The sequence below is a fragment of the Pleurodeles waltl genome, chromosome 11, assembly GCF_031143425.1.
Source record: "Pleurodeles waltl isolate 20211129_DDA chromosome 11, aPleWal1.hap1.20221129, whole genome shotgun sequence".
Lineage (NCBI taxonomy): Eukaryota > Metazoa > Chordata > Amphibia > Caudata > Salamandridae > Pleurodeles > Pleurodeles waltl.
The window spans coordinates 668,344,901-668,370,453 of record NC_090450.1 but is presented as its reverse complement, the minus strand read 5'-3'; positions in this window follow the sequence as shown (position 1 = coordinate 668,370,453).

Genomic DNA, 25,553 nt, shown 5'->3' with positions numbered 1-25,553 from the left:
TGTCCCCAGGGCACGTCAAACAGCAGTGTGTCCACCACTACAGGGAACCCAGGCAAACCCACAAACCCAAGAACAGCAGGGACCTGGGGGCTGTGGCAGTGGGCACACGGTTCAGGGGACAGGGGCCCAGGAAAACAGGGTAACTGGGAGGTCTGCTGTGCGACAGGGGAAGGACAGGCCCAGGGAAACCACTCTCCACGATGCCCTCTCCAACATCATGGGAGCGTACCATCATTCCCAGGAGACGATGACAACAGTACTGGCCAAGTTTCAGGAGACCCAGCGGCTGCAGGAGGAACAGTATTTGGGGTTCAGGGAGGAAATCAAGTCCATCAATACCATCCTGGGCACCATTGTAGGGGTGCTGAAGGACCTTGTGAACACCAGGAGGGACACTGTGGCACAACAAGGGGCCCATGACACTAGCCTGGACGATGAACTGCCCCCCACCTCTGCCGGCGCTAGTGGACAGGAGGCACCACCACAGGACCACGACACCAGTACCCCACCCCCTGCAGATGGAGAACCACCCCGCAAGTGGTCCCTGAGATCCAGGACAAAGACAGAGAACAATGCCAAGACCCCCGCCAAGAAATGAGACCACCCTGAATGTCATCCTTCTGTCCCACTTTGTGACCATGTCCATCCGTAAACTGCCCTAGCTCCACTTCCTATGCCCCTTTGGACAATGCACCTGTGAGACTAATAACTGGACTCTACCATGGACATTCCTCCACCATCACCCCTGACCGTTTTACAACCCGCTCCACTATTTTGCACTTAAATAAACACCCTTGAATCACAAAACAATCTGGAGTCAGTCTGTTCTTTCACAAATGTGTATTTGCAATAACTGAGGAAAATAGCAATGTCCATTCTATTGTCAACATACCAATGTCACACAGCCCTAGTCCATGAGGTAACATAGCAGAGGTCACACAGTGGGAGCTACATCTGTGAAATGGAAAGGCAAAGTGACAATTCAGGGTCCATATACTGGGTGAAAGTGACAGACAAATGTTAGGTTCAACAATTTTATCAGATGTAGGAGGCAGTGATGTCTTCTTACCTGTGTCTCACTGGAAGTATTGCTGGATCACGTTGTTTCTGTTTTCTATGTCCTCTTCTTCTGCCTCCTCTTCTTCACTGTCCATAGGCTCCACAGCTAACACAAGACAATACCATCCTCCTGCAGAAAAGGCACCTGCTGTTGCAAAGCCAAGTTGTGCAGCATACAGCAGGCCACGATGATCTGGCACACCTTCTTTGGTGAGTAGTACAGGGAACCACCTGTCATATGGAGGCACCGGAACCTGGCCTTCAGGAGGCCGAAGGTCCTTTCTATCACTCTCCTAGTTTGCCCATGTGCCTCATTGTAGCGTTCCTCTGCCCTTGTCGTGGGATTTCTCACTGGGGTCAGTAGCCATGACAGGTTGGGGTAACCAGAGTCACCTGCAAATGTCGAGGGAAATCTGTTAGAAACACACTAACACTTAGGGACAACCCCAGACCTGGACAACTATTCACAGGGCATAGGGTCCTTGTCCTCACCTATTAGCCACACATGGTGCCTCTGGAGTTGCCCCATCACGTAAAGGGATGCTGCTAGTCCTCAGAATGTAAGCATCATGCACTGAGCTAGGAAACTTGGCGTTCACATGGGAGATGTACTGGTCGGCCAAACACACCATCTGCACATTCATTGAATGGTAGCTCTTCCGGTTTCTGTACACCTGTTCACTCCTGCAGGAGGGGACCAAGGCCACATGTGTCTCATCAATGGCACCTATGGTGGTGGGCATATGTCCCAGGGCATAGAAGTCACCTTTCACTGTAGGCAAATCCTCCACCTGAGGGAACACAATGTAGCTGCGCATGTGTTTCAGCAGGGCAGATAACACTCTGGACAACATGTTGGAGAACATAGGCTGGGACATCCCTGATGCTATGGCCACTGTTGTTTGAAAAGACCCACTTGCCAGGAAATGGAGCACTGACAGGACCTGTACTAGAGGGGGGATTCCTGTGGGATGGAGGATAGCTGACATCAGGTCTGGCTCCAAATGGGCACACAGTTCCTGGATTGTGGCACGATCAAGTCTGTAGGTGACTATTACATGTCTCTCTTCCATTGTCGACAGGTCCACCAGCGGTCTGTACACCAGAGGATAACGCCATCTCTTCACCTGCCCCAGCGGACGTGCCCTATGGATGAGAACAGCAAGCACAGAGTCAGCCAACACTGAGGTAGTAAAAAAAGAATTTTATTGCACACATTTGTCAATACGCTATTTGCCTGTCTCTGTGTATATGCAGGGTCTATATATGTGTGCTGCATTAAAAATTAATGCCATGTGGCACCCTGAAATGGTGGCTGCCTGACCTGTAATGTGGGACAAGGAGATATGAGGTAACTGCGCTGGCGTTGTACACCGTCGCGGTAGGCGGTCGAAGACCGTGGTGCAATCCTGCATTGGTTAACATTGGGCCCTACGGGTTTCAGGAGCCAATGACGATGTACGCCAGCGGTGACGGTACGCACCGCCGCAGACGTGACTGACATTTTCTCTCTGTTCACTCACTTGATACCTGATCTTCAACAGGAGATGACCTACACTGCAAGTGCTGCTGTGACCTCAGTCTGGAAGCAATGATGGCTCATGTGTCTGGGGAAAGGGCCCCTGCCTTCACATCGGAGGAGTTGGATAAACTAGTGGATGGGGTCCTCCCCCAGTACACGCTACTCTACGGTCCTCCAGATAAACAGGTGAGTACACTGTGAGCATGCTGTATGGGCAATGCCTGTTTGGAGTGGTGTGGATGGAAGATACGGGGGAGATGAGGCCTGCATGATCGGACAGTGAGTTTATGTGCGTCAGGGAAAGGGTGGGAACGTGGGACAATGACTGTGACTGTCCGGACGGTAAAAGTTTTACATTTTCCCCTGTAATATTCCTCTAGGTCAGCGCCCACCAGAAGAACGATATTTGGCGTGCCATCACCAAGGACGTCCAGACCCTGGGGGTCCACCACAGACGGAGCACTCGCTGCCGTAAAAGATGGGAGGATCTTCGCCGCTGGAGCAAGAAGACGGCAGAGGCCCAGCTGGAGATGGCCTCCCAATGTGGGAGGGGTGCCAGTCGCACCATGACCCCCCTGATGTTCCGGACCGTGGCGGTGGCGTATCCGGAGTTGGATGGGTGCTTGAAGGCATCACAGCAGCCACAAGGGGGTGAGGACACTCTCATTCAGCTGACTCTGCATGCATTGGAGGTGTATGGGTGGGGGAGGTGGGCAGTGGGTTCCCCTAGGTTAGGGCGAGCTTTGTAGGCAAGGACCCTTTGTGAGGGAGGCAAAGTGGCACCCCATCCCCACCAGTGGTAAGAGCTTTCTACACCTAGTCAGGCTCCTGTGACTTCCATGTGTGCAGCAAGCGGGCATAGTCCCTGTGAATAATTAGGGAACTCTAAGTGCATGGCGTAGTGCAGAGGGCTTCTGTGTCTGTAATGTCTGCCGACGGTAGCGGTATTGTATGCACTGAACATGCCTTTCTTCTTTCTTCCACCCCCCTTTTTGTGGTCTCCCTGTTCTTGTGTGCATTAGCATCATCAGACGGAGGAGCTGTGCCACCGGAGCAGGAGGGAGCTGCATCCCACATGGCCCTGGAGGGCCAGACAACGGAGTCAGAATTCACCAGTGGGACGGAGGGAGAGAGGAGCTCCACAGCGGGGAAAGGAGCTGAGACCAGCAACACCGACTCTTCCTCTGATAGGAGCTCCCTTGCGGAGGCGGGCCCCTCTGTGCCCACCGCATCTACAGGTACAGCCGCCACCCCCTTACCAGCACCACCCTCCCAGCAGCCCCTCACTGTGTGTCCCGTGGCCGCTCACCCAGGAGGGTGGGCATCTCCTTCACCCCAGGCACCTCAGGCCCTGCCCCAGTCAGCCCTGCTGCCCTCAGTGAGGAGGCTATTGACCTCCTGAGATCCCTCACTGTTGGGCAGTCTACCATTCTGAATGCCATCCAGGGTGTAGAGAGGCAGTTGCAACAGACAAATGCATACCTGGAGGGCATTCATTCTGGCCAGGCAGCCCAACAGCGAGCATTTCAGGCTCTGGCCTCTGCACTGATGGCAGCCATTGTCCCTGTGTCCAGCCTCCCCCTCCAACTTCATCCACCCAGACCCAATCCCCAGTACCTCAGCCTATCCCAAGCACACCATCAGACCAGCATGCACACACCTCAACACACAAGAGTGACTCTGGCAAACATAAGCACCACACATCCCACAAGCACATACACAAGCATCATACCCATGCACACATACCAACATCCAATGCCTCCACTGTGTCCCCCTCCTCCACGTCTCCCTCTTCCCTCCCTGTCACGTCTCCACTCACACCCGTATGCACTACATCTTCAGCCACTACCTCCATCACCAGCACGCCCATCACCACACACCGCTCACATGCACCCACCACCCCCACTACCATTCACACATCCCCTGTGTCCTCTCCCAGTGTGTCTGTGAGCCCTCCTCCCAAACTACACAAATGCAGTCACACACCCACCCAACAGCCATCCACCTCACAACAGCCTCCAGCCCATACACCTTCACCCAAAGTCAGCATATGAACACCTCCTACAACTACTACCTCTTCCTCCACTCCCAAACCCCCTCCATCTACCCGTCCCAGTGTGTCAAAAAAGCTTTTCCTCTCGAATGTTGACCTCTTCCCTACACCTCCCCCCATCCATTCCCTAGGGCCCGCCTTTCCAGGTCCCAACCCAGCACCTCTGCCACCACATCACCGGGCACTGTGGTGCCAGCAATATCTGGATTCTGGAGTGCACCAAGCAACAGGCCTGCCAGTGTCCCAAGGAGCGAGTCCAAGGACGTTTCACATCCATTACCTCAGTCCTTGGCAGGCACCAAGCACCCTCCAGAACCAGTGGAGAAAGGCATCCACCTGAGAGACCGTGGCTTTGCACTCCCCAGGATGAAGCAGTGGACAAACCACCCACTGGAGAGACTTAAGAGACTGTGGCTTTGCACTCCCCAGGATAAAGCGGTGGGAAAACCACCCACTGGAGACTTGAGAGACTGTGGCTTTGCACTCCCCAGAATGAAGCAGTGGGCAAACCACCCACTGGAGATACTTGAGAGACTGTTGCTTTGCACTCCCCAGGAAACATCAATGGGCACGGAGCCCCCTCGTGGAGCTGGCGTCATGCACTTATCCGGCTGAGGTGCTTCCCCTTCCCTTCCCGCTGAGGTGCCTGTTTTATTTTGATCTGATGCCCCTGCAGTGTTCTCTCCATTTCGATCGGGTAACGAGTGTGGGCCTCACCCATGCATTTTGGGCCCAGTGGTCCACGGACTATATAGGTGCAGTACCTGGACATGAATTCTTGGTGTACATATTTGTTTATAGTGTATATAAAGTTTTCACTGCTGGATTTTACATGATTGCAATCGTTCAAATCATTTCCTTTTGTCATTGCGTCCTTCCAGGGGGTTTTGGGGGCATAAATGTAATGTTTCTGCATGTATTGGTGTGTGTGTTGTTGTGGGTGAGGGTGGGGGTGTTGCGTGTTGCATGTGTGTGTCACTCTCTTTTCCCTCCCCCCTCCCTTGTGTTGTAGGTGGAGTACTCACCGTGGTCGTCGCTGCCGTCGGTCGTGCTCCTGGTAGAGGAGCAGGAAGACTATCGCAGGGAGTATTTGGAGTTCAGGCTCCATGGCGTCCGGGTTCCTCGTGGGATGTGTAGAGGTGAGTGTTTTCCCTTCCAAGTCCTGTTTTCGCCGTGTTTTTGTTCGTGTTGAATTCACCCCGGAAAAGGTGGCACATTGGCCTGTCACAATAGTGTGGGTGGTACATTGTCTTCCGCCTGTCTGTTGGCGGTGACCACCATGCTGTTTGTTTGTACCACCGTGGTGGTTGGAGTGTTAAAGTGGCTGTCTATGTTGGTGGTTTCCGCCATGGTCAAGAATCTATTTTTTTTACCGCCAGCCTGTTGGCGGTTTTACCGCCGCTTTACCACCGACCGCTAGGGTTGTAATGAGGGCCATAATTTTTTATCCAAACCGTAATTATACTTTGAAGATTTTCATAAACTTGATAACGACCCGAATGTGATTTATTCCTCCATGATAGATATTTTAACACATTCCTCAGATTTAAGTGATTCTTTTCTTAACATTTTATATAAATACCGGCTAATCTAACAATCATAGTATAGCGTTATGAACATTATTTGTACATATGTTAATTCAATATTGTGAATATAACATTTTAGTGTTGTTTTCTAAATTTTGATAAACAGAACCACAATATTAGTCATGTCTCTCTACATAGTTTGTTACTACACTATTGTGTTTTCTACCTCTGTTGTTTATAAATTGACTCAATGTTATATTTATAACACCATGATTGAATTCTAAATTTTGATGATCATAACCTGAATACTAATCATGTCACTTAACATGATTTCTTGATTCATGTGACCTTTCATTGAATGAATGATTTCCTTATTATCCAAATCTCTGAATTGGACGACAATTGTGACATATTTTAATCATATGGATAAAGAATAAAATGTATAACCCAGTTCATCTCACTTTTCATGAATGTCTAAAAAGGAAGTGATTGTATCACTGGTTTAAATTATCCATAAGGAAATCAGAGAAACCACCATATGTTTCCAAACCTATGGAATTCCGAAGGATATACCTATGGTTATAATTTTAAAAAACAGATCCTAATTTACAATTGGTCATTCATTAAACAATCATATGCTGTGCATAACATGCCTCTAATTTGTCCCTTATGTGTTTAAGTCCCCAAGAAATAATGAAATTCTTTATTAACATTCAATCTTTCCTGTACTGTTTATAAACGACTTATCCATTTTGCCTCTGCTTGTCTCAATGCCGGTTCTCTATTTCCTCCCCTTTCATTATAGGGCACATGTTCCACTCCATGAAACCATATTTGTGTGTTGGCAGAATGAGTCTGTTGTATATGTGTAGCCACAGGGTATCTCACATCCCCATTTTTTATTGCTCTCACATGTTCCATCACTCTCATCTTTAAACTGCGTATACTACGGCCAATATATAGCTTTCCACACGAACATCCTGAGGCATAGATCACAAATGTTGTATTGCGGTTGATAAAAGACTTAATAGTATATTCTGTCTGAGTGTTGTATTTAAACTTTTTAATTTGTTAGTTCCTTTCTTACATATGGAGCATCCTCTACATGTGAAAAAACCTTCTGGTTTCACAGCTAACCATGTTCCAACTTCAAGTTTACTTTAATTGTCTTTTACATAACTGGGACATAGGGCCTGATTCTAACTTTGGAGGACGGTGTTAAACCGTCCCAAAAGTGGCGGATATACCACCTACCGTATTACGAGTTCCATAGGATATAATGGACTCGTAATACGGTAGGTGGTATATCCGCCACTTTTGGGACGGTTTAACACCGTCCTCCAAAGTTAGAATCAGGCCCATAGTATGTTTCTCAGTGTGTTCCCTCTCCGGTAAACTATTTTAGGTGTTTCGGATATGGTACCTTCTGGTAATGTAACTAAATTCAAAATGTGCCAATTGTTTCTGAATACGTTAAAGATATGGGTACTGTATAAGTTATAATTTGTAATGAAACGTATCTCTCGTTTCTTATTACTTTCCCTATTTTTATTTTTATTATCTTCTTTACTCACATGGTTTTCTTTTAATGTATAATTCCCATCCACTTTTTTGATTTTCTTTCTTGCCTTTCTCAGAACACCCTCATTGTATCCTCTCTTCCGAAATTCAAGCTCCAATGTCAATAATCTTTTTTCAAAATTCTTCTGTTGACTGCAATTACGTCTTGCTCTCACCATTTCACGATATGGTATTGATTCTATTGTTTTACTTGGGTGAGCATTTGTAACATATGCAAATGGTATCAGTAATTGCATGGATCACACACACATACAAACAGATGGTACCCCATTCCGATGTTACCATTACAATAAGAACACACATGCAGGCACAGGTATTCATACCATACTGACTGCATACACGCATAGCCCCTCTGACATGGGATGTGAATCTGGGTGCACTGACAACCTTTCCCACAAAATCCATGCATTCCTGTTATGAGTCAGAAATTTTTATGCAAACGGCAATATTCCATACAATGCTATTCCAGAAAACAACACCTGGCCCCTGCGTGGCAATCGCAAGTCCAGAAGCTGTGTCAGCCTCAATGGGAAAAAAGCGATGCACGATGCCATGCATAAGAAGACCCAATGCATATCAGTAAATGAGACACACATGCCCAGGAAGTGATGAAACAGGAATTCCTTGCTGCATACATGGTGATTTCACATTCACTTTACAGTCTTTTTGTCTGTGACAGCGAGAGGGTGTGTGGAGCTGGTGCTGGTCGAGAAGTGGTGGTTTTGGAGAGATTTGTGCTGTGTCCTGTTGCTGTTCTGTGCTTTTTGCCTTTTTCCTCAGTCTTGTGTAGTGCTCTTGTCCTGTGATTGTAATTGTATTGTGGGGTGTTTGTCCTGGGGTGGTGTAGTTTGTTTCGTTATTTGGGGTTAGGTGGGTTAGTTATTTATAATTTTTTGGTGCTCTTTCATTTGCAGTTAAGTTAAACTGAAAAACGTCTGGGAAAGGGAGAGCAACTCAGATGACTGGAGATGAACTGGAAGGGCTCATCAGGCTGGTGAAACATTACCTCCCCATGATGTTAACTTTGGGTGACCGGGTCACACAGGGCTCCCCAACAGAGGCAAGGAAGCTGTGGTGGGGCAAGGTGCTCCACCACCTATATAGGATTTATGAAGTTGTGCACACCGACCACCAGATTAAACTGTGTTGGGCAGACCTCATTGCATAGGAGCAAGATCTACTCAATCACATGGGGATATAGATTTGTGGACCAGTTGGTAAATACCCCATTTGCATTGCAACATCCTCATTTGCATGTGCATGACAGACGGACATGAGGTTGACTGCAGCATGTTTTGTCAAGGATCAGGGTAGAAAGGTTTGGGGCCTTATTTATAGACGCCCTAAGGCCACCTTAGAGACACCATAGTGAGATTTTTTTTATGATAAGGCAGCACTTAATTGGCAATTTCCCCACGCCACATTTACAAAGTGGAGCAATGCATGCATAGAGCCACTTTGTTAACCCTTGCACAACATTATGGCCCTCATTATGAACACGGAGGGAAAGATCGCACCTCAGGCGGTGGCGGTAACTACCGCCAACAGTCAGGCAGTCAGGCCCGCCAAATAATGAAGCACATGAAAAATAGGCAGCCTGAAAACCACTCACCGCCAGCAGAGGAGTGCCGACAATGACAGAATAGGCCACCCACAGGCCGATGGAAAGGCCGTACCCGCCCACCAAATAATGAAGCACCAGACCATCGTCAGTTCCGGGGCAGGAACCACCGCCATGAAAAGCCAGGTGGAAACGAACCAAATAAAAGGAAACACTCACCAGAGGCTCACACAACACGCCAAAGCAGACATGGAGAGAGAGTTGCAAATCGTGCCAGTCGTGCTTCCTGTCATATACCTCCACGACCCGAGACCGCCGAAGAAGACCATGACGGTAAGTATCACAACCTACTAAACAAGGGAAGAAAAGGCACAGTTACATAGCCACCCACTCCACCCCCCGCAATGTACCCACAACCCCTCACAACAGCACAAGCCATACACCCCAGAGCAAGAGGTACTTACCCGACACAAGGCAAATTAAACCTGCCCAAAGTACACACATGCGCACAACACCCCCCCACAATGAAACAAGGAACCACGGATCCAGAGTGTGCCAACACCAACACTGGCCACACAAACTTTAATAACGCTCCAGGAGCAACAGAATGTCCACGTTAGGCCAATGTCTGGTCCATAGCTAAATGGCTAATGGGCCCAAATGGCCCCAACTTGACTCACACATGTGCACATGGTACTCCACCATAAAATGGCATCAATGGGGCAGCCAGGTACCCCAGGGAACAGGGGCAGAGGGTGGCAGGGGTGGGGACTTACTTCTGGGAGGGGGGGCTTGGGCTTACGTTTGGGAGGTGGATGGGGTTCATCTTGGAATAGGTGGAGTGGCGGCCTTGGACTGGGGATTTGGCAGATGTACCTGGGCCAGCACGGGTCTCTTGTTCACAGGGGAAGGTGCACAGGAATGTGAAGGGAGGACAGGGGCAGACTTGGACATGGGAGGAGTAGACAGGGCAAGGAAGTGGGCACATTTAGGGCCACATGTAGGAAAGGAAAATTTGGCGACTTGCAAATTGCGAGTCTGACCGACTCGCAAATTTCAACTCGCAAAATGGAATGCAGAAAGGTGTCTCAGACACCTTCTGCGACTCCCTGCACTCACAGGGATGGTGGCCTGCTGTAGTCAGCAGGCCTCCATGTCTGTGACTGCTTTTTCAATAAAGCAGTTTTTTTTCTTTTTGCAGCCCGTTTTCCTTAAAGGAAAACGAGTTGCAAAAAGAAAAAACTTCCGAAACCATTTGGTTTCGTTTTTTTCGTCATTCACAAAGGGGAAGGGGTCCCATGGGGACCCCTTCCCTTTTGCGAATGAGTTACCACCAGTGTGACACAGGTGGTAACTGCGAGTTGGTTTGCGACCGCATTCGCGGTCACAAAGCAACTCAGCATGGCGATGCGGTCGCAAATAGGAAGGGAACACCCCTTCCTATTTGCGAGTCGCATCCTCAAATTGCGAGTCGGTACCGACTCGCAATTTGAGGATGAGCATCGCGTTTGGCCTTTTGCATGCCGCAAACTGCATTTTTCGCAGTTTGCGACATGCAAAAGGCTTCCTACATCTGGCCCTTAGGGATGAGACGGGTTGGGCCGGTGGGTTCAAAAAGGTCTACACAGGATAGGAAACGTTTCTTAGGGGAGATCGGGTGGACCTGGAGGAAGGTGTGGGAGTGGAGGTAGAGGGAGTGGTCGTAACAGGTGTAGATGTGCGTAACATGGATGCAGGTGACTGTACAGTATGCTGATGTGTGGGGGATGTGTGTTGGGTGGGTGTCTGGAAATGTTTGAGTGTCTTGGGAGGAGAGGGGTGGACACAGTGGGACAAGACAGGCTGCCAGTGTAAATGGATGTTGTCTGGGTGTCTGCAAGTTTGGTGAGTGTGCTGCAAGTGGAACTCAGAGACGTTGTGGTGAGTGCAGGTGTGGTGTCTGGGGTGTATGACTGAATGTCTGATGTTGTGGTGACTGCAAGAATGGGGCCATAAAGAGTGAATGAAGGTGCAGTGCCTGTGACTGTGCATGTAGAGGTGACAGACAGGGAGGCGGAAGAGGTGGACACACTGGGGGAATTGGATGTTGTTGTGTGTGCCTTTGTATGTTGGCTGTGTGTATGCCTGTGGTGGGAAGTGTGGTGCTTGTGTTTCTCTGTGTGCTTCTTGTGTATTGCGGTGTGTGCATGGCTGTCGGAATGTGTGCTTGGGACAGGTGAAGGGAGTGGGTTGCTGGAAGTGGTAGAAGTGGTAGGAGGGGGACAGAAAGACCAGGTACACTGGCTGTCATCAAAGAGGAGGCCAGATCCTGAAAAGATCTCTGTAGGCCAGACACAGCACCATGAATGCCATCCTGGTAGGCATTGGTCTGATGCACCTGTGATACTAGCCCCTGGATGGCATTGACAATAGTTGTCTGCCCTAGAGAGATGGTCCTCAGGAGATCAATAGCCTCCTCTGTGAGGGCAGCAGAGCTGACTGGAGCAGGGGATGAGGTGCCTGGGGCGAAAGAGACGCCCACCCTTCTGGGTGAGCGAGCACGGGCAACTGGGTGGGAAGCAACTGGGAGGGCGGTGATGGTGTGGGGGTGATGGAAGATGACAAAGAATGAGTGTGCCCACTAGGGTCCGCCACCACCAGCGAGCTTCCATCGGAGAAGGTGTCAGAATCACTGCCTCCGGTGGTAGTTGCCTCCCCCTTGGTACTCCCCTCATCTTCCAACCCACTGGTCCCCTTGGCGTCACTCAACTCTGCCTCCTTGGAACCGTGGGCCGCTGCATCCCCACTGGCCAGCGCCACTGCTCCCTCGCCAGATGATGCTGATGGTCACAGGAGAACAGGGGTGGGGAGAAAAAACAGGAGAGACATTTGTAAATAGCTGAATGGATGTACATAACTGGTTCACATATATCACCATGCTGCACCTACAGCTATACTCGTGGCTATGCCCCTGACTAGTGACCACAACCCTGGTATACATCCATCTCCAATATCACAGAGGGACCTGAAGAATTGCAGACCTGTCCCTTATCATCTGACTGCCCATGGGGGCCAATATGCTAAATGACATCTGTCTGAGTACTGCCACTAGACAGCAGAGATACTACAGCACCCTCAGACATCCATCAAGGAGGCATACAATGGTCTCTGTACTCACCCCTTTGTGTCTGCTGTGCAGCCTTGAAGTGCCCATCCAAGTCTGGATACACCACTGCCAGAATGCAGTGCATTAGGGGGGTCAGTGCCCAACAGGCACCCCTTCCTCGTTGGGAGGACTTCCCCAGCTGGGCCTCGCAGGTCTTCCTGGCCCAGCGCCGCAGGTCCTCCCACTGCTTCCTGCAGTGGGTGGTCTGCCGGTTGTAGACCCCAAGAGTCCCCACCTCCCTGGTGATGGCCTGCCATAGTCCCCTCTTCTGAGGGGCACTGACCTGTAGGGGACACACAGAAAAGTAACACAGAGGTCAGACAATGCCCATTTGATACAGCTGGCTATACGTCCCCTATGGGACAGACACTTAAACAGCATTACAGCACCTCACACATGCAGTATGTCATGTATTCCACAGCTGTGCAGTGTCAAATCGGTTACACATGTTTCAGCCATCTACCACCATAACAAACATCCATGCACCCCAATCCGCCTACTCACCTGTACCTCTGGTTGACCATATATCTTGGCCTACAGGGGTAGGACCCCGTCCACCAGCTTCTCCAGTTCCTCCGTGGTGAAGCCCGGGGCCCTTTCCCCTGTCACTCGTGCCATTTCCAGGACCAGAATCAGGACACAGCTGCACAATTAGTGGAGTACTTGCATGCACGTAATCTGGGAGTCAAGTGAAGTTGGGATGACGAGGTAGCGTACGCTCCGCGGCGGTGTGCACCGTCACCTCAGGCAGCGATTGTGATAGGCCCATATTCCCCATTGACAACCATGTTAACCAATGAATGGTTGCACGGTGGTGAACACCGCCTTACGCCATTACAACAACCGTTAGCGGTATGAGGTCACTTCCACTGCTACATATCTGGATTACTGGGGCAGATATTTTGCACACTACTACCAAGTTATTAATTTCTCATTGGCCCCATGCAGTCGCTATGGACCCCATCCCCAAAACACATACTCACCACAACAGTCCAGATGCATCAGTGAGGACATGTCACTCCAGTTTAACATCCTACAATGCATATGTGTCATCAACTTATTTGCCAGCAGTGCTGAATACTCAATATGTTGAGCAGATGAATGTGTGTCCCTCACATGTGTTCTCTACTCCTCCTAGGTACAGACCAATGTGGCGAGGGAGGGCCCCATCGGTGTACAGACCACTTGTTGATTTAGAGACCATGGTGGAACGTAACATAATTATCAATCACTCATGCTCCTTTTCATGAACTTTGTGCATTACTGGATCCAGCACTGAGACTGGCTAATTGGAATCAGCATGCCACCCCTACTGAAGTGCAAGTGATCTCTGCACTCCATTTCCTGGCCACGGGCTCATTTCAGGTACAGTGGGCATGGGTGCTGGTGTTTCACAGCCAATGTTTTGCCTCATACTGTCCAGATTCCTGAATGCATTTGTACGACACCTGCAGTCATATGTGAGGATTCCCTAAGGTGCTGAACTCCCTGACATCAAGTCAGACTTTTATGCCTTTGCCAATATCCCTCATGTGATAGGTGCCATTGATGGCACCCACATAGCTCTCATCCCCCCAAGAGTAAGTGAACAGGTGTACAGAAACAGGAAGAACTTTCACTCCATGAACAATCAATTGGTGTGTACTGCAGACCAGTACATCTCACATGTGAATGTCATGTTCCCTGGATCAGTCCATGATTCCTTTGTGCTGAGGAGCAGCAGTGTGCCACACATGATGGAACAACTGAAGGGGACAGAGGATGGGTCATAGGTAAGTGTGTCTGACACATTTTCCGTACATAGCTGACAGCCAGGCTGTCTGCAACTGAGGGTTGTTAGTTACAGTCCTGTTTTGCCCACTTTTGCATATGCATTGGCTCCTGACACCAGTGAAGAATCCTAGGACAGATGCTAAGAAGAATTACAATGAGGCCCTTGGACGTACTAGGAGGGTGATTGAGCGCACAATAGGGCTCCTGAAGGCTAGATTCTGTTGCCTCCATATTTCTGGTGGATCCCTGGCCTCTGGCCCTGAAAAGGTCTGTAGAATAGTGGTGACCTGCTGCATGCTGCACAACGTGGGTGTGAGGAAATCTATTCCCCTCTTGGAGGAGGAGGGTGCTGTATATCCAGACCAGCTTCCTCTGAGAGGGGATAAGAGTGATGGTGATGATGAAGAGGGGGAAGATGTACACTCTAGGAACGAACTGATCCAACTATTCTTCCAGTGATTAAGATGTACTATTTGCTGCTGTTGTTGTCTGTGCTGCATACTGTCGGTATGACTTATCCCCTATGTGGGTGTTGTGTCTATAGACATTTTCACTGTAACAAGGTTTGCAGGTGACATGTGACATGATGAACAACTTGTCAGACATTTCTGTTGACACCACCCATGTTGTGTGTGGGGTACCATTTCTGCATTAAAGGTATAATTATATGATTACAGTGACAACTGCATGCACACTGCGATTTGATTCAACATACTGACAGGGGACATTGACATTGGTGTACATGTGTTTTATTAGGTGTCAGGGATGCTATGGTGTTCTTTACAGTGATGGGAGTGGGCTGCTGGTGGATGTCCATACTGGCTACATGGTCTCAGCGATTGTTGGCAGTGGTAATATGTTCATCTGTATTTTACATGTTGTTGAGTTGCTACTGCACGGTGGGGATGGCGGATGAATGGCACACTTGGGGGACAGTTCGTGTCACAGTCACTTCTTCGATGGTGCCTTGGTCTTGGCAGGTGTTCCAATGCCATATCTGGGCCTGAGGGACCGTTTGGGTGCCTGGTGTTGGCCTGTACGGGCAGAGATGATGGTCTCCTGTGTGTCCTTAGATAGTGGCACCAGTCCAGTAGCTGCTGCTGCTGTTGATGGCTGGTCTTTATCTTGGTCTGTGGTAGGGGATTCCTGGTCTGTAGGGGTCTCAGGCTGGGTTGGGAAGTGGTGCAGCAGCACCCCTGCTCTGGTGGCCATGGTGGCATTGAGCTGTTTCCACTGCTCCATGGCCTCTTGGTGGTGTGCTTTGCAGCCTTTGATTCTGCTCCAGGGTGGCCACGATCTGGCCCATCCTGTACTGGGTATGGTGATATGCTCCCAGGACCTCAGAGATGACCTCCTGGGCTGCAGCATCCATCATTTGCCCCCCCCCCCCGGCCCACTGATGCCATCCAACTGGGCCTAGCCCCCTGTGCCTGTGTCCCCTGCACAGGTCTGGTGGTTCCAGTTGTACTGGGGCCATAATCTTCCTGCCTGTTGGTAGGTGGTGACTGTGGCCTCTGTCCTTGTGTTCCACCAGTCTGTGGCCTGGATACACAGGTCTGGGGCCTGTTGCCCAGAGCTCATGTTGGTGGCTGGGTGGTAGGGGTGTCATTGGTGTCCTGGGTGGGGCTGCTGGATGGTGACAGGCCAGGACTGTGTGAAGGGCCAGGGTATTCCTCACTGTCCAGAGTTCCCTCTACAGTGTCCTGAGTGGTACCTCTTTCTCCATGTGGGTAACTGCCACTCCTTCTCCTGTCCGTGAGGGTGGCATGGGTGGTGGTACCTGTTGGGGGAATGGATATGTATGTTACAATTGCAAAATCGGATGGGGTGCACAGGGCAGGCCTATTTTGTGCAGGTTTTCCAATGGTGGGGCATGCAGGGTGCTTTTGTGAGGTTTCCATTGCATTTTGCTTGGAATGTGGAGGTGCATTGTGGGTGGTGTAGTGCCATTGTGATGCCTTGCAGGGGTAGGTGGCTTTGCACAGGGGGAGATGCCTGTTGGTAGGTTTGTGGGCATGCAGGGTGTCTGGATGTAGTGATTATGGCCTGGGTTGGGTAGTGGTATTGGTGGTAGTTGGAGGGGTGAGGTGGTGCATGCATTACAGGTGTGGTGGATATGGGGTAATTGTAGATGACTTACCCGAGTCCATTCCTCCAGTGAGTCCAATGAGGCCCTCAGGGTGCAGGATGGCTAGAACCTTTTCCTCCCAGTCAGTGTAGTCGGGGGTGTTGGTGGAGGTTCTCCCCCAGTCTTCTGCACCACAATGTTGTGCCGGGATGCCATGGACCTCACCTTCCCGTGCAGGTCGTTCCATCTCTTACGGATGTTGTCCCTCATACATGGATGGCTTCCCACTTCATTGACCTTGTTGACAATGGTCTGCCATAACTCCATCTTCCTGGCGATGGGTGTGTGCTGGACTGAATACTTGTAGCTCGACCTTGAGTATCTCATCCACCATGGTCCTTAGCTCCCTTTCTGTGAAGCGTGGGTGCTTGGGGGGTGCCATGGTGTGTGTTGTGGGTGGTGTGTTGTGTTGTGTGGATATTGGTGAGGGTGCTGTTGTGTGATTGGGTGTGTGAGTCGTGTGATGTGGCGTTCAGTGTCTGCCTGTTGTGTTGTCCATCTGGCTTCTCCTACTGGCAATGCAAAGGATTGTTGGGTGTGTCTGTGTGTGTTTCAGGGTGTTGTGGATGTGTCAGGTATGTGGGTTTCAAACTTGCCAATGTGTGCATTTCTTACTGTTGGGTCCACTTGCTGGCTGTGGCGGTCTCTACCGCCAATGGTCGTTCGACATCCACTGACCGTCGCGGTGATTTGTGCATCATTATTTGGAGGGAGGGGGATTTGTGTGCTCGGTGGTGGCGGGGTGGGATGTGCAGCTTTTTTGCCGACAAGGCCCTGGTGGTGACTGGTGGTAGGAATATTTTTGACAAATTCTGTTTTTTGCATCTTTATATGGCGGGTTTCTGTTCACCGCCAATGGCGGGATTCTGTTCACCATCGCCACGACGGCGGGAGATGGTGTTTACTGCCATGTTCATAATGACCCCCTCTGTCTGTGCCAGACATAATATATGCAAGGGGAGCGTTCCCTCAATCGTAGGGCCCCAAAAATGGGGCGGGGAAATCTTAAAGATTTCCTTGCACTTTTTCTTTTTTTTTTTTACTTTTAATACCTGCTCAGAGCAGGTGTTAAAAGGGGGCTTACCATTAAATATAATGGGCCCTTATGTACTCTGAAGGAATTGCGCCAATATTTTGGTGCTACCCCTGCAGAGTACATCAATAGACGTCAAAATAAAAAGATGCCATTGCCTCCTAACATGCGCCATGTAGCACTGTATTTTGAATACAGTGCGCAAATGCTGGGGGTATGGGGGTGCTAAGGGGCGCAAGGAAAGTGGCAGTACAGTTGGTGCAGCACCACTTTTCTTAAATCTGCCCCTTTATGTCTTTAGGCAGTGGAATTTAAGGGAGCTTAGCTCTGCACCGGGTGCACAATACTTGTACATTCCTCTTTGTGTACACTGTGTGTCACATTTACTCCATAAAGTGCGAAATAGCAGACACACATGTGCTGTTTTTGTACCACAGACCTGCCGTGTATTACCAAGAGTACAGGGCAGGCCTGCATTTGCACCAGCACTGGTACATTACTCAGCAGCCTGTGCCAATGCAGGCATACTTGGACCACAGTGTAAGTGTGTCTGTGTTGAGGGGGGTGTCTATGTACAGATTGGTATCCCTTCCAGGATATAATCAGTCTACAATGGCGACAATGGCTCCCCACATGTTATTGGCAAGACATCTGTAATGTCATTCTTTTATTGTGCAGGAAGGGACAACTACGTGCACATATGGAAATGTCCATGGCATTTTAGCTCTCTTGTGTGTGCCTACAAATAGCGCGCACATATTAGAAGCAGAAACAAGTATGTATCAATGCATTCCTCATCACTTTGCTATGCTCACAGCACCCCTGGACAGTTGTTAGTCTTTTGGCGCTGATCATGAGTAAGAGGTCTTCAACATCTGGGGCAGCGTAAAAAGCAATGGGCGTTACAATGGGACTGCCACTGCAACAACCATTACATGCTCCTTTGATCTGGAATATGTTTCTTGCTGCCCCATATGTACATGGAGGTGTTATTCTGCAAAAAGCTGCATGACAAACCCATCTACATATGGTGCAGTGAAATGCACAACTGGAGCGTCAGGGCAAGTGAAGCTTTGGTGGTGGGAGGGCCTCCATAATCTGGCTCTTTGTCTTACAGACAGAATTTTAATGTTTGGCAGTTGTCGTGATTAACAAGTTGAATGTGTAACAGTTGTCCATGCACAGAAATGTTCAAAATATCACTAAACTATGTGTTCCTGTCATGCCTTGCAGGTGGGCCTCCACCCTATACCATTAGAGAAGTATCCCTATTTGAAAACCCCAATGCAGCCAGTAAGTGTCACCTTGTGCATCACATGTGTCATTCCAGGACCTTGTGTGAGAGGGTATGATGTATGCAATACAATGATGAAACATAATGTGTGACAAACAAGATGATGTCATCTGAGTTAGGATATGGCCATCATGTCTGATATTATGTTGAGGATGGAGAATGTGTTGACTTTGTGCACAAGTGCCAACATGTGCTGCTATGGAATTGTGGGTATTAGAAAAAGGAAAGCATGCCCCCATACACAGTGATGTCAGTCATGATATGTGTCAGAGGTGCTGTTTCTCTAAATAGCATGCCTGTTTTCAATATATTTGTCTCAACACTTTTTACAGCACTCTATGCCACATGTAGCTGTCAGTTACTCAGGAAATGGTACATATGATGTACATGTGTTGAGGACTCTTAGGGGCTTATATAGGAGGCACTTGCACCACTGGTGCCTCACTACTCTTCAGGTTTTACATGAGGCAGCGGCTGTGCAAGGAGCCTTATTGTGCTGGCCAACAGTCAGTTGAGTACACAATGAGAATACAACACTGTTCCAGATGGATTTGGAACATGTCTATCGATTGTAGCAAACTAGATGGGTGCAGATAACCAACATGGTCTACCCATCGTGCTATTTGTGAGAGATCTTGGTTTCATCACTTGTGCATAGAAAATGAATGCTGAGTGTATACCTGGTACTTAGGAGATGTTTGACATGCATGTGCACAGGTAGTTCAATAAGTAGGAATACTGTAGCTGCACCCAGTCCAGTGCCAATCTTCCTGTGCCCCCTAGGGCACCCATACAGCCACTATGTATGTGCCTCTTTACACATTTTCCACACCATACCACAGGGTGGGGGGCAATAGGTACCAACTTTGTAGACAATATGGATGTACAGTTCAGGCTGAGGGCAAACTATATGGGCACAAACCCTGAACTGTACATAGGGGCCCATTGTAAGCAATGGTGTTCCCCCTTGTAACACGTGGTCTGAGAAGATGTTAACCCAAGGACACATGAATGATGCACTGACAAGCCTTTAAACTGCCGGTGCCAGTTTTCCTGTCCCCTTACCAGATGACCCCCACCCTGCATCCATAATGCCTGGCCAAGGCTTGATGTAGCACTAGGGGTGGCAAAGTTGCTGACTGCATACATCGTGCTGCTTATTAACTATGGCACAGAGATTTGGGACTTGTTAGGCCACATGATCCTTACTAGTATAATGACACAAATGTTGCACAAGAACGCAATAGTCCACTTACCTCTGGGCCCTGATGGTCAACAATGGAGAGCGGTTAAGCCAGTGACACGTACATGATACCATAGATGGCTGGTTGGAGGTTTAGGGGGTCATTCCTACCCTGGCGGTCCGAGACCGCCAGGGTAGGGGACCGCGGATGCACCACCAACAGGCTGGCGGTGCATCCAGGCCCATTCTGACCGCGGCGGTAAAGCCGCGGTCAGAAAAGGGAAACCGGCAGTTTCCCGCCAGTTTTCCCCTGGGCTGCAGAATCCTCCATGGCGGCGCTGCAGGCAGCGCCGCCATGGGGATTCTGACCCCCTTCCCGCCAGCCTGGCTGGCGGGAACGGGTGTCGTGGGGCCCCTGGGGGCCCCTGCAGTGCCCATGCCAATGGCATGGGCACTGCAGGGGCCCCCGTAGGAGGGCCCCACTTAGAATTTCAGTGTCTGCTTAGCAGACACTGAAATTCGCGACGGGTGCTACTGCACCCGTCGCACCCCTTCCACTCCGCCGGCTCCATTCGGAGCCGACTTCCTCGTGGAAGGGTGTTTCCCGCTGGGCTGGCGGGCGGCCTTTTGGCGGTCGCCCGCCAGCCCAGTGGGAAACCCAGAATGACCGCCGCGGTCTTTAGACCGCGGTACGGTCTTCTGGCGGTTCCCGCTTGGCGGGCGGCTCCCGCCGCCCGCCAAGCTTGGAATCACCCCCTTAGTCTTGATTTGGAGATTTACATTGTTTGTGGAATGTGCGGTGGACAGCATGTGTCATCTGAGGATGCTGTGTACATTGCATGTTTGTTCTACCTCTACCCAATGCTGTATTTGATGTCATGTTCTCCTCATGTTTCAGCTGTCACTCTGACCACAGCCCATAAATGTGCATTTGAAAAGAGGGCAGACTGTTACCACCACATCATGGGAGTACAGTCTGGGTACCAAAGGATGAACAATAGGTATCGGTGAGAGAAATCTACTGGTGCATGGCTTTTATTTCCACATCGGGGACCTCTGGTACAGGCCACATCTGTGTAGGCCAGATGAGGCACTACATCTGGGGCCAGAAGGGCCTGCGCTAGTCATACCCTCTCCATATTATCTGCACCCCTCCCACTCTGGCACCGCACCAGCACCTGCAGCAGCCACATCCTCTACCTTTGTGGCGGACATGAGAAGGGAACAGGCTGCCATGATGACAAGGTTGGACCCTTTGGAGAAGGACAATGCCAGGAACTGCAAGTTATTAAAGTACTGCAAGAAAAAACTGAAGAAGATGTAGACATCTTGTTGTTGCAAACCCTTCCAGTTGCTTACCTTCTCCCGTTTTCTATTGTTACCTGTTTCAGTGGGTTTTAGGTGGGTATTGATAGGTTAGTTAAATAGTTTAGGTTAGTTGTATATTAGTGTAAGTAGAGTTGCGGGGTGGCTTTTAGAATTTTTTGTTTCGGGGGTTGGGTGGGGTTATGTATGGTTTCTATGTTTAATAAAAAAACTATAAAAAAATCATATATATATATATATATATATATATATATATATATATATATATATATATATACATATATTTATATATTTGTTCAGGATTTAGTTTAGGGTAGCCTTAGTTTATGATGTCCTACTCGTATCTGGTCTTGTGAGAGGGGTGGGGGGACAATGTTTAGTGTGTGGTGTTAAATGTTTAGGCTAAAATTAGATTAGGATAGATAGCTGTATGGGTTAAGATTAGTTAGTATAGGTTAGTATAGTGTAGGGTAGTGTATAGGTTAGATTGTCATACTGTGTTCTTTTAATGTATGAATGAATCCATTTCGTTTTAGACAATTATGGCCCTCATTCTGACCCTGGCGGTCGGCGGAGAGGCGGCGGTCGGACCGCGAACAGACCGGCGGTCAGAAAAATGGCATTCTGACCGCGGCGGTCACCGCCGCGATCGCCCGCCACTTCCCCACTCCGACCGCCACGGCGGTCATGACCGCCGGGCTGGAGTTTGCGCACTCCGGCCCGGCGGTCGTCCCAAGACCGCCAACGGTATCATGACCCTGCCTACCGCCGCGGTTTCTTGCGGTCGGGAACCGCCATGCGAACCATGGCGGTAAGCACTATCGGGGCCAGGGAATTCCTTCCCTGGCACTGATAGGGGTCTCCCCCACCCCCCACTACCCACCCGAGTCCTCCCCCCACACCCTCCACCCCCCTGCCACCCCCCAGAGGTGGTACGAACCCCCTCCCCAACCCCACCCCGACATGCACATACATGCACCCCGACATGCACACACCCCCAACATGCACATATACACACCCCTACACACACATACACAACGGGGACACATACCCGCACACATACATGCAGACATGCGCACCTGCCGAACAGCACACATTACCCATAGACACAGCAGCACCCCCGCCTGCATACACGCACTCACACACCCCCTCTACACACTCACACGCACACCCCCATGCACGCCCACATCACACAACACCCTCCCTCCCCCTCCCCTCACGGACGGTCAACTTACCTTGTGCGTTGGTCCTCCGGGAGGCGACGGGAGCCATGGGGAGGTGACCGCCAACAGAACACCGCCAACAGAAGACCGCCACACAGATATGTGGGTCGTAATTCTGTGGGCGGTGTTCTGCTGGCGTGGCGGTGGAGGTTGACCAGTCTCCACTTTTCCGCCGACCGCCAGTGTGGCTGCTGGCGGTTTCCCGGCGGAACGCTCCCAGCGGTCGGAATGCGCACAGCGGCATACCGCCGCGGTCGGCGGTCTTCACCGCGGCGGTAACTCGGCGGTCTCGCGAAAAGACCGCCAAGGTCAGAATGAGGGCCTATGTCTCCATGTTGATTGAGTGTCTGGCCAAGTTAGAGGAATGTCTTAGGCTATGCTTTCTGTACTGATTTACATATATTACAATGCGTATGTTCAAGGAGCTGTCAGATTGGCTGCAATATGACATCAGCCACTCAAAACATTTGTCATCCCCAGTTCCAGACATTCACATTGTGTATGTATACAGAATCTTTGACAGGTAAGTATGGCACTTCAGCTGTCATTGCAGAGGTCTGTCAGAAATAATGTTGGAAAGTGTGGCACATATTACATCAACTAATTTAGGGTATGTACCCTGACACACTGACAGCTGCCCTTCACTGATGAATTTACCTCTTCAGTTCCACATTTGTTAGCTGTACTGGTGCTCTTTTTCTGAGAAAATTCGTAACACGTGTTTCTGACCCATACATGCCATGTGTCAACTTGCATGGATATCGGTTCAATACATGTTTTGAAGGCTCTGTAAGTTGGTTGGAGCCCACAACACCATCAGTCACGTTTTTCATGTTATAATCCTAGTGTGTGGCTTTCTGTCAGACTGTACGCCACACATGTAAATAGGTTCAGCTCTCATTGCCATAGCTGCACACAATGCATACATTTAGATGGGTTAATGGATCACAGTAAAAGTAGACATGATACATGTGATTATGGTGCTTTATTTACATGTGCAAGTGATTATCCCCATGCAATACAATGTCCAGTTCATGGACCCCATGAGAGATCCTGAGCTATTTGTTGTACATTCAGAGTCCAAGGGTCAGGGACATGTCAGGGACATGTCATGAAACATGGGTAGGAGGAGTGTACGTAATTGAGGAGGTGTCCAAATTGACAATAGTTAGGAATTGCTACAATGACAGTCCATAGCAGAAATGTCAACAGAAGTAGAGTGAAGAGGTCACATAGCCAGCTGTTACAACACTGGCATGATCTTAAGCACAGAACTAAGGAGATACTGTTCATGTGACACAGACTGGTGTTACCGGGTGGTTTTCCAAGTGATTGCTGTTCCTTCCACATCTTTATCCTCTGATGTGTGTTTTGCCTCCTGTGCCATGGGTGGTGCTGATGTTGAGGGGTCCACACACACATCACAATATAGAAACATGGGCCCGTATTTATACTTTTTTTAGTGCCGCATTTGCGCCGCTTTTTGATGCAAAACGGCGCAAACCTACAAAATACAATGGTATTTTGCAAGTTTGCGCCGTTTTTGCGTCAAAAAACGACGCAAATGCGGCGCAAAAAAAGTATAAATACGGGCCATGGAGTCAAAGGTCCCAGCAGCTGCCATTTGTGGGAACACATAAGCAGCCATGTTTTCCTTGAGGGAGGCCACTTCCAGCTGTATGGACTCCAGGGTATTCTGTATGGCCCTAAGCCTGTTGTCTATCATGCTGCTGCCACTTTGGGAGGGAAATTGTTGGCCACGGACTGCTGGAGTCCACAAAGCGGGGAGTGGGTGCCTCTGATGGCAGCGGAGTTGTCCTTATTTGGACTGAGGCACGTCTGCACTCCCTCTAGGCTGCCTGCCATGGTCTCCATCCCCACCTGCACCTGCTTGGCCAACTCTCGCAGGACTTTTATCACTGTCCTCTAAAAGGTGATGTCTGGGTCTTCAGAGTCTAGGACTTTGGCAAGACTGTTTAGTGCTTTGTGTTGGTAGCTGTGTGGTTCATGTGGAGACCCCACAACATTGTGTGTCCTCCCTACAACTGGAGGTGGTGTCTGGAGTTAAACTGGGACACTCTGGAGAGTCTCTTCATTGATGGTCGGCAGCTGGTCATCCATGCCATCTGTAAACTCCAGGACAGGCAGGTCAGCAGGAGGTAAGGCTTCAACTTCTGCAATGAGATAGTGAAAAGTCAATCTTTGACTGTGGTGGATGTTAACATGGCTCATAATTTACTTGCTACTGGAGGCTCTGTGACATGTTACAGACCCCAGGTTGTAGTTGTCAATTATGTATTGCATGGTGCATCACACATGGGGCAACCTTTCAAGGTATTTAGTGCATTCTTCCCTCACCACCAACTTCCTTGCAGGCTCCTTGCCCTTCCACTGACACCATGGTGGCATGTTATTTGACTTCCTATTCACCATGGTGGACATTCCCACAGCAGTGTAATGTGTACTGTCACTCCTTTGGTGCTATAATGCATTGGCCCCATGAATGATGGCACTAGTGCAGCAAAGCACAGTTAGGTCCATTGCTTACAATGCTCGTGTTACATTGTCATCTGCCTTTAGCAGGCCCCACATATGTACTAGTTGGATGGGACAGTGCAACTATTATGGATTGTCTACCCCATTAGTTTGTCCCTCCCTACATTTGGGACATTTCCTTGCATACAGCATATCTGCCACAGGCATATGTTGGTGTAAGGATATAGAATGTGGATCAATGCATGCATTGTGAGACTTTGTTTATTGTGACACAAGGGGAATGTGCAGCATTGGTAACTATTTGTGTGATGGTACAGTTCCATTACCTCTAGTGACATTGTGCCGGTAGTGCAACTTTGGTGCCGCTTTTGCCAGTTCTTATGCATGTAGGTGTCCCATTATGCAGAACACCAACCATTAACACTACACAGACAACCTTGTTACATGGTGAGATTGTAGCTACTTGTACAGCAGCACAAATGATGGTCACAGACATACTCATTGTGTTGTATGAAATGGCACATGGGGTTGCGTGAGAGTTGTCATTGGACCACCCTGTGTGGTTTGCGTTCCACAAGTTGCATACTTATCCCCTGATTTTTTTCTCAAGTGGCACAGCTCGATCCAGCAACAATATAAGTTGCACGGTG